Genomic DNA, 10,184 nt, shown 5'->3' with positions numbered 1-10,184 from the left:
CGCACAGAATTCACAACTTTACGCACACTCACAGAATTCACAATTTTACTCACAGAATTTACAACTTTACGCACAGAATTGACAACTTTACGCACACTCAAAGAATTCACAACTTTACTCACATGATGATTTCATTTAATTTCATTTAGGCTCATATTTCCAGAAGTGGAAGAGAAGCCAAAAATTAGAAGAGTAAGAGTATGAGTCGAAGTATGAAGTAATGGTCCAAAAATTACTCACTTATCCTAAGAGTAAAAAGGTATTTAGAATAACTACTACTCAAGTAAGATACTGCTCAAGAGTAGCCTCACTTAAGCTTATGCTTATAATTTGAGTTTAATGTACTCTGAAGAACAAAACATGAAATACACAGAAATGAGACAAACTAAATCATATCTGAAGAATCACTAATCTTCAAATCATTTTATATAATCAACATAAAGCTTTTGTTACTTTAGACTCACTCACATTGGGAAGAGGAAGCACAACTTTTACTCAAGTAAGACAAGTACTGTTCTATCAATAAAAATATTAGTCAAGTGGGAGTAAAAGTGTGTTGCAAGAAAAGTATAGTTTCTGTAAAATAACTCAACTAAATAACTCAAGTAAAGGTAAATGTAAGAGAGTGCTACCCTCCTCTGAATATTTATTACAGTAACCAAACAATAACACATAAAGAAGATCAGTAGTTGGATTCTGGAAAGGATGTGGACAGTCATGGTGGTCCGGCAGCACACTGGGAAGAACAGCCTCAAGGACTAACCCGTATTGGGACTGAACAAGGTTGTTGCAGTAGAGATTGGCCATTCCAGGTCTGAATAATCCAAATGATTCTAGTAAAGGTGTATGAGACTGTTACCCTAAATCTGCAGGTTTGCTCCAATTTTCAGCCTGGTTTCATGTGGTTTAGAGCAGACTTTAGATCTTGTACTTCGGCCTCTGTTCCACGGGCACGGTTCACTTGGGGCTGCCTTGGCACGGGTCAGTTTGGCACGAGCCAGCTCCATCTGAGATCTGTCTTTACTCTCCGGGCGCGGGTCCAGGGGCAGGGTCTGTCTGTGAGCAGCTGAAACACTTTTAGACTGTGCTCGTTCACTCCTGTTTAGGCTGGTTTTGTCCCGGTTTAATCCTGCTTTCTGGTTTAGTACTGGATTATCTTGTTTAGTCCTGGGTCAGACCTGGTACAAATCTCATTGAAATGTATTAGTCAACCTAATTTAGTCCAAGGTTAAACTATAATTTATCTTGGTTTAGTTCTGGGTTAGGATCTGGTTTAATCCTGGCTAAAATCTTTGGTCTTGTGGTTTAGTTCTGTGTAAAACCTGGTTAGTCCTTGACAGTGTTGGGGAGTAACTGATTACATGTACCAGAGTTACGTAATCAGAGTACAAATTATGAGTAACTGTATTCAGTTACAGTTACTGTTTCAGTGAGTGGTAATTGGATTACAGTTACTTTGTTGAAATAAATGGATTACATGGCGGTATTTTCCTGTTTTCACATTTTGGGCTAAACCAGGATTAAACCAGAACTAAACCAGGTCTAAACCAGGACTAAACCAGGTCTAAACCAGGACTAAACCAGGTCTAAACCAGGACTAAACCAGGACTAAACCAGGACTAAACCAGGACTAAACCAGGACTAAACCAGGACTAAACCAGGACTAAACCAGGACTAAAACCAGGATTAAACCAGGACTAAACCAGGTCTAAACCAGGACTAAACCAGGACTAAACCAGGTCTAAACCAGGACTAAACCAGGACTAAACCAGGACTAAACCAGGACTAAACCAGGACTAAACCAGGACTAAAACCAGGATTAAACCAGGACTAAACCAGGACTAAACCAGGACTAAACCAGGACTAAAACCAGGACTAAACCAGGTCTAAAACCAGGATTAAACCAGGACTAAACCAGGTCTAAACCAGGACTAAACCAGGACTAAACCAGGACTAAACCAGGTCTAAACCAGGACTAAACCAGGACTAAACCAGGTCTAAACCAGGACTAAACCAGGACTAAACCAGGACTAAAACCAGGATTAAACCAGGACTAAACCAGGTCTAAACCAGGACTAAACCAGAACTAAACCAGGACTAAAACCAGGATTAAACCAGGACTAAAACCAGAATTAAAACCAGGACTAAACCAGTACTAAACCAGGTCTAAAACCAGGACTAAACCAGGACTAAACCCAGAATTAAAACCAGGACTAAACCAGGTCTAAACCAGGACTAAACTAATAGAATATGACACTAACAGTAGGTGGACATGATGAAGTCAGCTGTGATCTCATCTAAAAATCATTTCTCTATCAATAATATTTTTAATATGATCAAATAAAGACTGAACAAACATGAATTTACAGGATGTGGTTGGTACGTTCATGTAGTTTTAAAAAGCATGACAATATCAAGTAATCCAAAGTATTCAGATTACGTTACTCACTTCAAGTAATTTAATGGATTACGTTACAAACTACATTACTACCACACTGGTCCTTGAATAGTTTTTGTAAATACTGTGTGTTTGAGAGTTACCGGCTGGAGGTTTCTGGATCCCCCTCCTCCCTCCCTCCTCCCTCCTTGTCCCTGTTCATGTGGTAATGCCCTCTCTGCTCACAGGAGACCCCCCGCGCCCCCCCCCGTCCCTCACCAGCAACCAGCAGGACTCCTTTGGGTGTAGCCGCCGCACACAGGGGCTCACGGGAGGTTTTTGTCCCACATGAGCAGCTCCTCCCTGGGCTTTGTCTGCAGGATGTAGTGGAGATTAGGAGGCTCAGGAGGCTCAGAGCTGGGCCGTGTTGTATACCTGTGTTTTGTGTTGTGACGACACTATTGTGATGTTTGAATCTACTTTTAGTTCAGCTACATTTAAACTAAAATGTGTCTTTTGGAAGAATGTTAGAATGTTCCTTGCTCAAAAACAGGACTTGTGCTTTGTATCATTCACGTGTGTTTGAGTAAGATTTTATTATTAGTCTGTCTACACCTAAAGCTCAAAATTCCACCTTGTGATGTTGTGGAGTGGTAGTTTTTAAGTGAACAGCTCCTTTTATCTTTAGTCATTGTTGGGAAGGTGACTTTTAAAATATATTCCCCTACAGATTACATATTACATACACCAAAATGTAGTTTGTAACGTAATGCATTAAATTACTTAAAGTGAGTAATGTAATCTGAATACTTTGGATTACTTGATATTGTCATGCTTTTTAAAACTACATGAACGTACCAACCACATCCTGTAAATTCATGTTTGTTCTCTTCAAATTGGTTGTTGAGTGTGAGACTCAATGAAGAGGATTTTGTTTGGTGTAGAGAAGCAAAGATGAGGATCTGAAGATAAGATGTTTTGTCTGTAAAAGAAAATAAAAAGCCCCTTAACCATATTAAAAATATTATTGATAGAGAAATGATTTCTATATGAGATCACTGCTGCTTTAAATTATGTCCACACTACTGTTATTGTTTAGACCAGGTTTAGTCCTGGTTTAGTCCTGGATTAGTCCTGGTTTAGTCCTGGTTTAGTCCTGGTTTAGTCCTGGTTTAGACCTAATTTAGTCTTGGTTTAGTTCTGGTTTAGTCCCGGTTTAGTCCTGGATTAGTCCTGGTTTAGTCCTGGTTTAGTTTTGGTTTAGTCCTGGTTTAGTCCTGGTTTAGACCTGGTTTAGTCCTGGTTTAATCCTGGTTTAGTCCTGGTTTAGGCCTGGTTTAGTCCTGGTTTAGACCTGGTTTAGTTCTGGTTTAGACCTGGTTTAGTCTTGGTTTAGACCTGTTTTAGTCCTGGTTTAGTCCTGGATTAGTCCTGGTTTAGTCCTGGTTTAGACCTAATTTAGTCTTGGTTTAGTTCTGGTTTAGTCCCGGTTTAGTCCTGGTTTAGTCCTGGTTTAGACCTGGTTTTAGCCCTGGATTAGTCCTGGATTAGTCCTGGTTTAGTCCTGGTTTAGACCAGGTTTAGTCCTGGATTAGTCCTGGTTTAGTCCTGGTTTAGTTTTGGTTTAGTCCTGGTTTAGTCCTGGTTTAGTCCTGGATTAGTCCTGGTTTAGTCCTGGTTTAGTTTTGGTTTAGTCCTGGTTTAGTCCTGGTCTAAACCTGGTTTAGTCCTGGTTTAGACCTGGTTTAGACCTGGTTTAGTCCTGGTTTAGTCCTGGTTTAGACCTGGTTTAGACCTGGTTTAGTCCTGGTTTAGACCTGTTTTAGTCCTGGTTTAGTCCTGGATTAATCCTGGTTTAGTCCTGGTTTAGACCTAATTTAGTCTTGGTTTAGTCCTGGATTAGTCCTGGTTTAGACCTGGTTTTAGCCCTGGATTAGTCCTGGTTTAGTTCTGGTTTAGTCCTGGTTTAGACCTGGTTTTAGCCCTGGATTAGTCCTGGTTTAGTCCTCGATTAGTCCTGGTTTAGTCCTGGTTTAGTTTTGGTTTAGTCCTGGTTTAGACCTGGTTTAGTCCTGGTTTAGTCCTGGTTTTAGTCCTGGTTTAGTCCTGGTTTAGGCCTGGTTTAGTCCTGGTTTAGACCTGGTTTAGTTCTGGTTTAGACCTGGTTTAGTCCTGGTTTAGACCTGTTTTAGTCCTGGTTTAGTCCTGGATTAGTCCTGGTTTAGTCCTGGTTTAGACCTAATTTAGTCTTGGTTTAGTTCTGGTTTAGTCCCGGTTTAGTCCTGGATTAGTCCTGGTTTAGTCCTGGTTTAGACCTAATTTAGTCTTGGTTTAGTTCTGGTTTAGTCCCAGTTTAGTCCTGGATTAGTCCTGGTTTAGACCTGGTTTTAGCCCTGGATTAGTCCTGGTTTAGTTCTGGTTTAGTCCTGGTTTAGACCTGGTTTTAGCCCTGGATTAGTCCTGGTTTAGTCCTCGATTAGTCCTGGTTTAGTCCTGGTTTAGACCTAATTTAGTCTTGGTTTAGTTCTGGTTTAGTCCCGGTTTAGTCCTGGATTAGTCCTGGTTTAGTCCTGGTTTAGTTTTGGTTTAGTCCTGGTTTAGTCCTGGTTTAGACCTGGTTTAGTCCTGGTTTAGTCCTGGTTTAGTCCTGGTTTTAGTCCTGGTTTAGTCCTGGTTTAGGCCTGGTTTAGTCCTGGTTTAGACCTGGTTTAGTTCTGGTTTAGACCTGGTTTAGTCCTGGTTTAGACCTGTTTTAGTCCTGGTTTAGTCCTGGATTAGTCCTGGTTTAGTCCTGGTTTAGACCTAATTTAGTCTTGGTTTAGTTCTGGTTTAGTCCCGGTTTAGTCCTGGATTAGTCCTGGTTTAGACCTGGTTTTAGCCCTGGATTAGTCCTGGATTAGTCCTGGTTTAGTTCTGGTTTAGTCCTGGTTTAGACCAGGTTTAGTCCTGGTTTAATTCTGGTTTAGTCCAGGTTTAGTCCTGGTTTAGTCCCGGTTTAGTTCTGGATTACTCCTGGTTTAGACCTGGTTTTAGCCCTGGATTAGTCCTGGATTAGTCCTGGTTTAGTTCTGGTTTAGTCCTGGTTTAGACCAGGTTTAGTTCTGGATTAGTCCTGGTTTAGTTCTGGTTTAGTCCTGGTTTAGTCATGGTTTAGTTTTGGTTTAGTCCTGATTTAGTTTTGGTTTAGTCCTGGTTTAGTTTTGGTTTAGTCCTGGTTTAGTCCTGGTTTTAGTCCTGGTTTAGTCCTGGTTTTAGTCCTGGTTCAGTCCTGGTTTAGGCCTGGTTTAGTCCTGGTTTAGACCTGGTTTAGTTCTGGTTTAGACCTGGTTTAGTCCTGGTTTAGACCTGTTTTAGTCCTGGTTTAGTCCTGGATTAGTCCTGGTTTAGTCCTGGTTTAGACCTAATTTAGTCTTGGTTTAGTTCTGGTTTAGTCCCGGTTTAGTCCTGGATTAGTCCTGGTTTAGACCTGGTTTAGTCCTGGTTTAGTCCTGGATTAGTCCTGGTTTAGTCCTGGTTTAGACCTAATTTAGTCTTGGTTTAGTTTTGGTTTAGTCCTGGTTTAGTTTTGGTTTAGTCCTGGTTTAGTTTTGGTTTAGTCCTGGTTTAGTCCTGGTTTTAGTCCTGGTTTAGACCTGGTTTAGTCCTGGTTTAGACCTGGTTTAGACCAGTTTTAGTCCTGGATTAGTCCTGGTTTAGTCATGGTTTAGTTTTGGTTTAGTCCTGGTTTAGTTTTGGTTTAGACCTGGTTTAGTCCTGGTTTAGTCCTGGTTTCAGTCCTGGTTTAGTCCTGGTTTAGGCCTGGTTTCAGTCCTGGTTTAGACCTGGTTTAGACCTGGTTTAGACCTGGTTTAGACCTGTTTTAGTCGTGGTTTAGTCCTGGTTTAGCCCAAAATGTGAAAACAGGAAAATACCGACATGTAATCCAATTACCATTCACTGAAACAGTAACTGTAACTGAATACAGTTACTCATAATTTGTACTCTGATTATGTAATCCAGGCACATGTAATCTGTTACTCCCCAACACTGTCTTTAGTTCAGTAGAGATGTTCCAGGGTTGAAATCATCCAAATGAGTCTGGTGAAGGTACATGGAAGAGTGGAGCACTTCCTGTCTTACCAAATGACATCACAAGGTGGAACAGAGTGTTTTTCATTTGAGAGAAAAACTCATCATAAATATGCAGCTGGGTTTGTGTGTTATACATGTGTGATGAAAGAAATAGCAACACAACTTCAGGTCTGTGAAGAGGAAACAACATTAAAACATAGATGAGAAAATAGAATAGTGTAACATGGGATATTTCACTTCTATGACACATAACTGTTGCTATGGAGATAGTCTGCTCATCCTCTGCTCAAATGATCGTTTTACACAGTTGGACTGTTCCACCACCTCCACTCTTCTTCACTGCACAGGTCTTTAGTTGGTTTTAAATCAGTTTTCCTGAGCTCCTCTGATTGTTACAAAGTGCAGACTGGATGGAACACACAGCTGTTTGAGTGCAGCGTGTGTTTGGTCTGGACCTGCTGCAGAACCTCTTCTCACTGATGTGTACAAGCTGGAATGTGTGTGATACATGATGTGTGAACATTTTATATGCTTTTGGAAATACTATATTCACCAAAAACAAATGAGTCACTTTCATTTTTGACCCGTGTGGTGTTTCTCCACTGTTCATTCACACATGCCTGAGTAACACTGAAAAGTGACAGCCCCCTTCAAGGCCCATTTTACATACTTTCCCGTGGTCTTATGAGTTTGAATTTTTCAGTCAACTTGGAGTCAATGTTTTTCCAGAAAACAGTTTTGAATCCTCTGACTGGTCTGGTTCTTCATTGTTGAGCATAACTGGCCTCATGAGGTCTAATATGTGACCTCACACAGCTTTCCTGACTGTTTCATTCATTCAATAAACACACACACACCATGGCATGGCACCCCCCCTGTGGCACCCCCCCCCCCCCCCCCTGAAGTGGGAGTGCACACACACACACACACACACACGCACACACACGCACACACAAGAGTACACACACACACACGCACACGCACACACAAGTACACACAGACACAGGCGCGCGCCGCAGACGCCCGGGCGGAGAAGAACCTAAAGACGCCCAAGCAGAGGAGGGCTGCTCCTAAAGACGCCCGAGCGGAAGAGAGGTGCTCCTGCAAATGAACTGTTACATTTGGACCTGGTGATTTTATAAGAATAAAGCCGAGGGAGGGATAACAAATACAGTAGTACTGGAGTATTTCCTGCAGATGTATTGTGTGGAACTAGAACTGTGTTCATACAACTTTATATTTGGTCAAACAACATGATCATTTTAGGAATTAAATTAAGAATGGACAAACAGACAAATGAAAGTACGCACGCACAGATCTGAATACGTGTCATTGTTAATGTAACAAATAAGTATTACAGTATATACTATAAACATACAAATAGAAAAATATGTAACAGTTGTGTTTTCGTTTTCCCTCCAGTGGTGCAGAAAAGAGGAAGCCACAGTGTGTGCGTCGGCCATGTAAGTTACTTCCAGTAACTGTACCACTAAATGATCTTGTTTGCCACTTCATTGCCCCATACAGGACAAAGGTTTGTATATTTGAATTATGACGCATTACCATAATTGAAATTTGATTCATATTTTATATTCCAGACAGCAGCATGGGAAGTGACAGGATGCACCGAGGTAACAATGCCACCCCGCATCTTTAAAAATAATACATGAAAATGAATAAATAAACATTTTTCAAATAATAAGTTGTCTGTCTAGTGATATTTTAAAAGTACAAAATATATATATGACAATGACCATTTAGCAGTGTTTTGCCCTCAAAATGATTGGTTTAAAATTAAGCCCTATTCACACAGGATTACTTTTATCTAAAGATGTCTGAGAGAAAAACCGTGAACATTGGCATGAGACCCGTCAGTAAACTATCACTTGTTATGGACTTTATTCCGGAAATGGCGGACTGATGAACACCGCAACAAGACAAGAACCTTTTAATCGTGACATATATCGGTTTAAGTAGAGCCTAAAATTGCCCATATCTACTAAATTAAAAGTAAAAAAGTATTAACTTCAAAACTGGAGTGGAATAGGCCATTTTGAGCTTTGAAGATGTAGACAGACTAACAGAAAAAGGGTTACTCCAATATGTGTCAATGAACAAAACACAACTCCAGGTATGTTTTTGATGAGGTAACATCATTATAACATGGCCAAAAGCTCACGAGAATACATTTTGCATAATATAGGACATTTAATCTATTGTATAAAATTTAAATGTGTATTTCTCTGGAATTGTTGGGGCTCAAAAATGTAGTGACCCTGACCCCTGCTTTCTATGTCTCGAAATCTCGAATCAAACATTAAGACTAGAGATGTAACAATAACCGGAATATCGCGACATCGTATTGTCAAAGTTAAAATATATCTATAGTTACAATATATTGAATTAAAGTCTCTTTGCTTAAATGAAAAGTTATGGTGCAGCAATAGCTAAAAAAAAAGACAGAGGGAACTACATAGACCATGATCCTTTGTTCCATTTCAGTGTAGACTACATGAAGAAATAATATTTATAAGCACTTTTAAGTCTTAGTTCTTTGGGTTAAGTCTTGTCAAGGCATTTTAGGAGGAAAAAGTAGCATATTCACAGTTTTGCCTCCACAAAATATCGCAATAAATATCATACTGTGAGATGTATATTGTGAAAATATTGCGTAAATATTGTAAGAGATTTGTTACATCCCTAAACACGAGTTTCCCAGACATTTCGTGAGCTTTCCCACGATATCACAATAAATATGGTACCATATTGTATAAGAGCATTTTGAGCTTTAGAGATGTAGACACTAATAATAAAGGGACTTAAACATGTGTGAATGAAACAAAACACAACTCTAGGTATATTTATGATGAGGTAACAACATTATAAAATGGCTTAAAGCTCTCAAGATTAAATTTTGCGTTAATATAGGACCTTGGAAGAAGTTATCTTTAAATGTATAACACTAAATCCTAAAAATTCAAGTCTATATTTAGCTGACATTTTCTATTCAGACTTGGTACTTTTCATATTCACACATTTTTTTACATCAGGTGATTGACACTTTTATTACTGTCAATCAGTCTGCCAACTCAGTCACTTCAAGCTCATTTCATAACGGGCTCAATTACAAATCAGGATCTGAGGGCATATCTATTCTATCCTCTGCTTCAACTGTATAATCCAAGCTATTTTCTCAATCCCAAAATGTATTTAAAATTGAGCAAGGTTATTCTTTATACCACACGATCACATCTAACCAGGTTATGATACGTTTTGTTATGCCTACTGGGAAATTTGACCCATCCGTCAATGCGGGGGTGGCATACGATTAGACTTCAACATAAGAAGTACGGTCGCTGGAAGAGTTTATCAATTGTGCATGTTTTGGGTTGATGGGGAAAACCAAAAGTGCTTGTAGGAGAATTTGGAAACTCACCACCTAAGCCACCTTCTTTTAACAAATCGAAGCAACAAGGTCTCTAAATGGTTACAGGGATTAGGTAGTCCTATTTTGGTCTTATTTTATCTTAATAAGAAAAATAGTAGAAAACATCAGAGTGGTGGAGTGACACATTAAGGGTCCTTGTGAGTTGTAAGAAATGTTGCAATGTTGTTACCTCATCAAAAACATACCTGCCGCATACAGGCTCAAAATGCTCTGTTAAAAAAACACACCGCAGCACCTGTGTTACCACATGACATCACAAGGTGGAACAGAGTGTTAAGCGTTTGAGTG

The sequence above is a fragment of the Boleophthalmus pectinirostris genome, unplaced genomic scaffold (genome assembly GCF_026225935.1).
Source record: "Boleophthalmus pectinirostris isolate CB_2022bp ecotype Guang Dong unplaced genomic scaffold, ASM2622593v1 HiC_scaffold_18, whole genome shotgun sequence".
NCBI lineage: Eukaryota > Metazoa > Chordata > Actinopteri > Gobiiformes > Gobiidae > Boleophthalmus > Boleophthalmus pectinirostris.
This window is presented reverse-complemented; position numbering follows the sequence as displayed.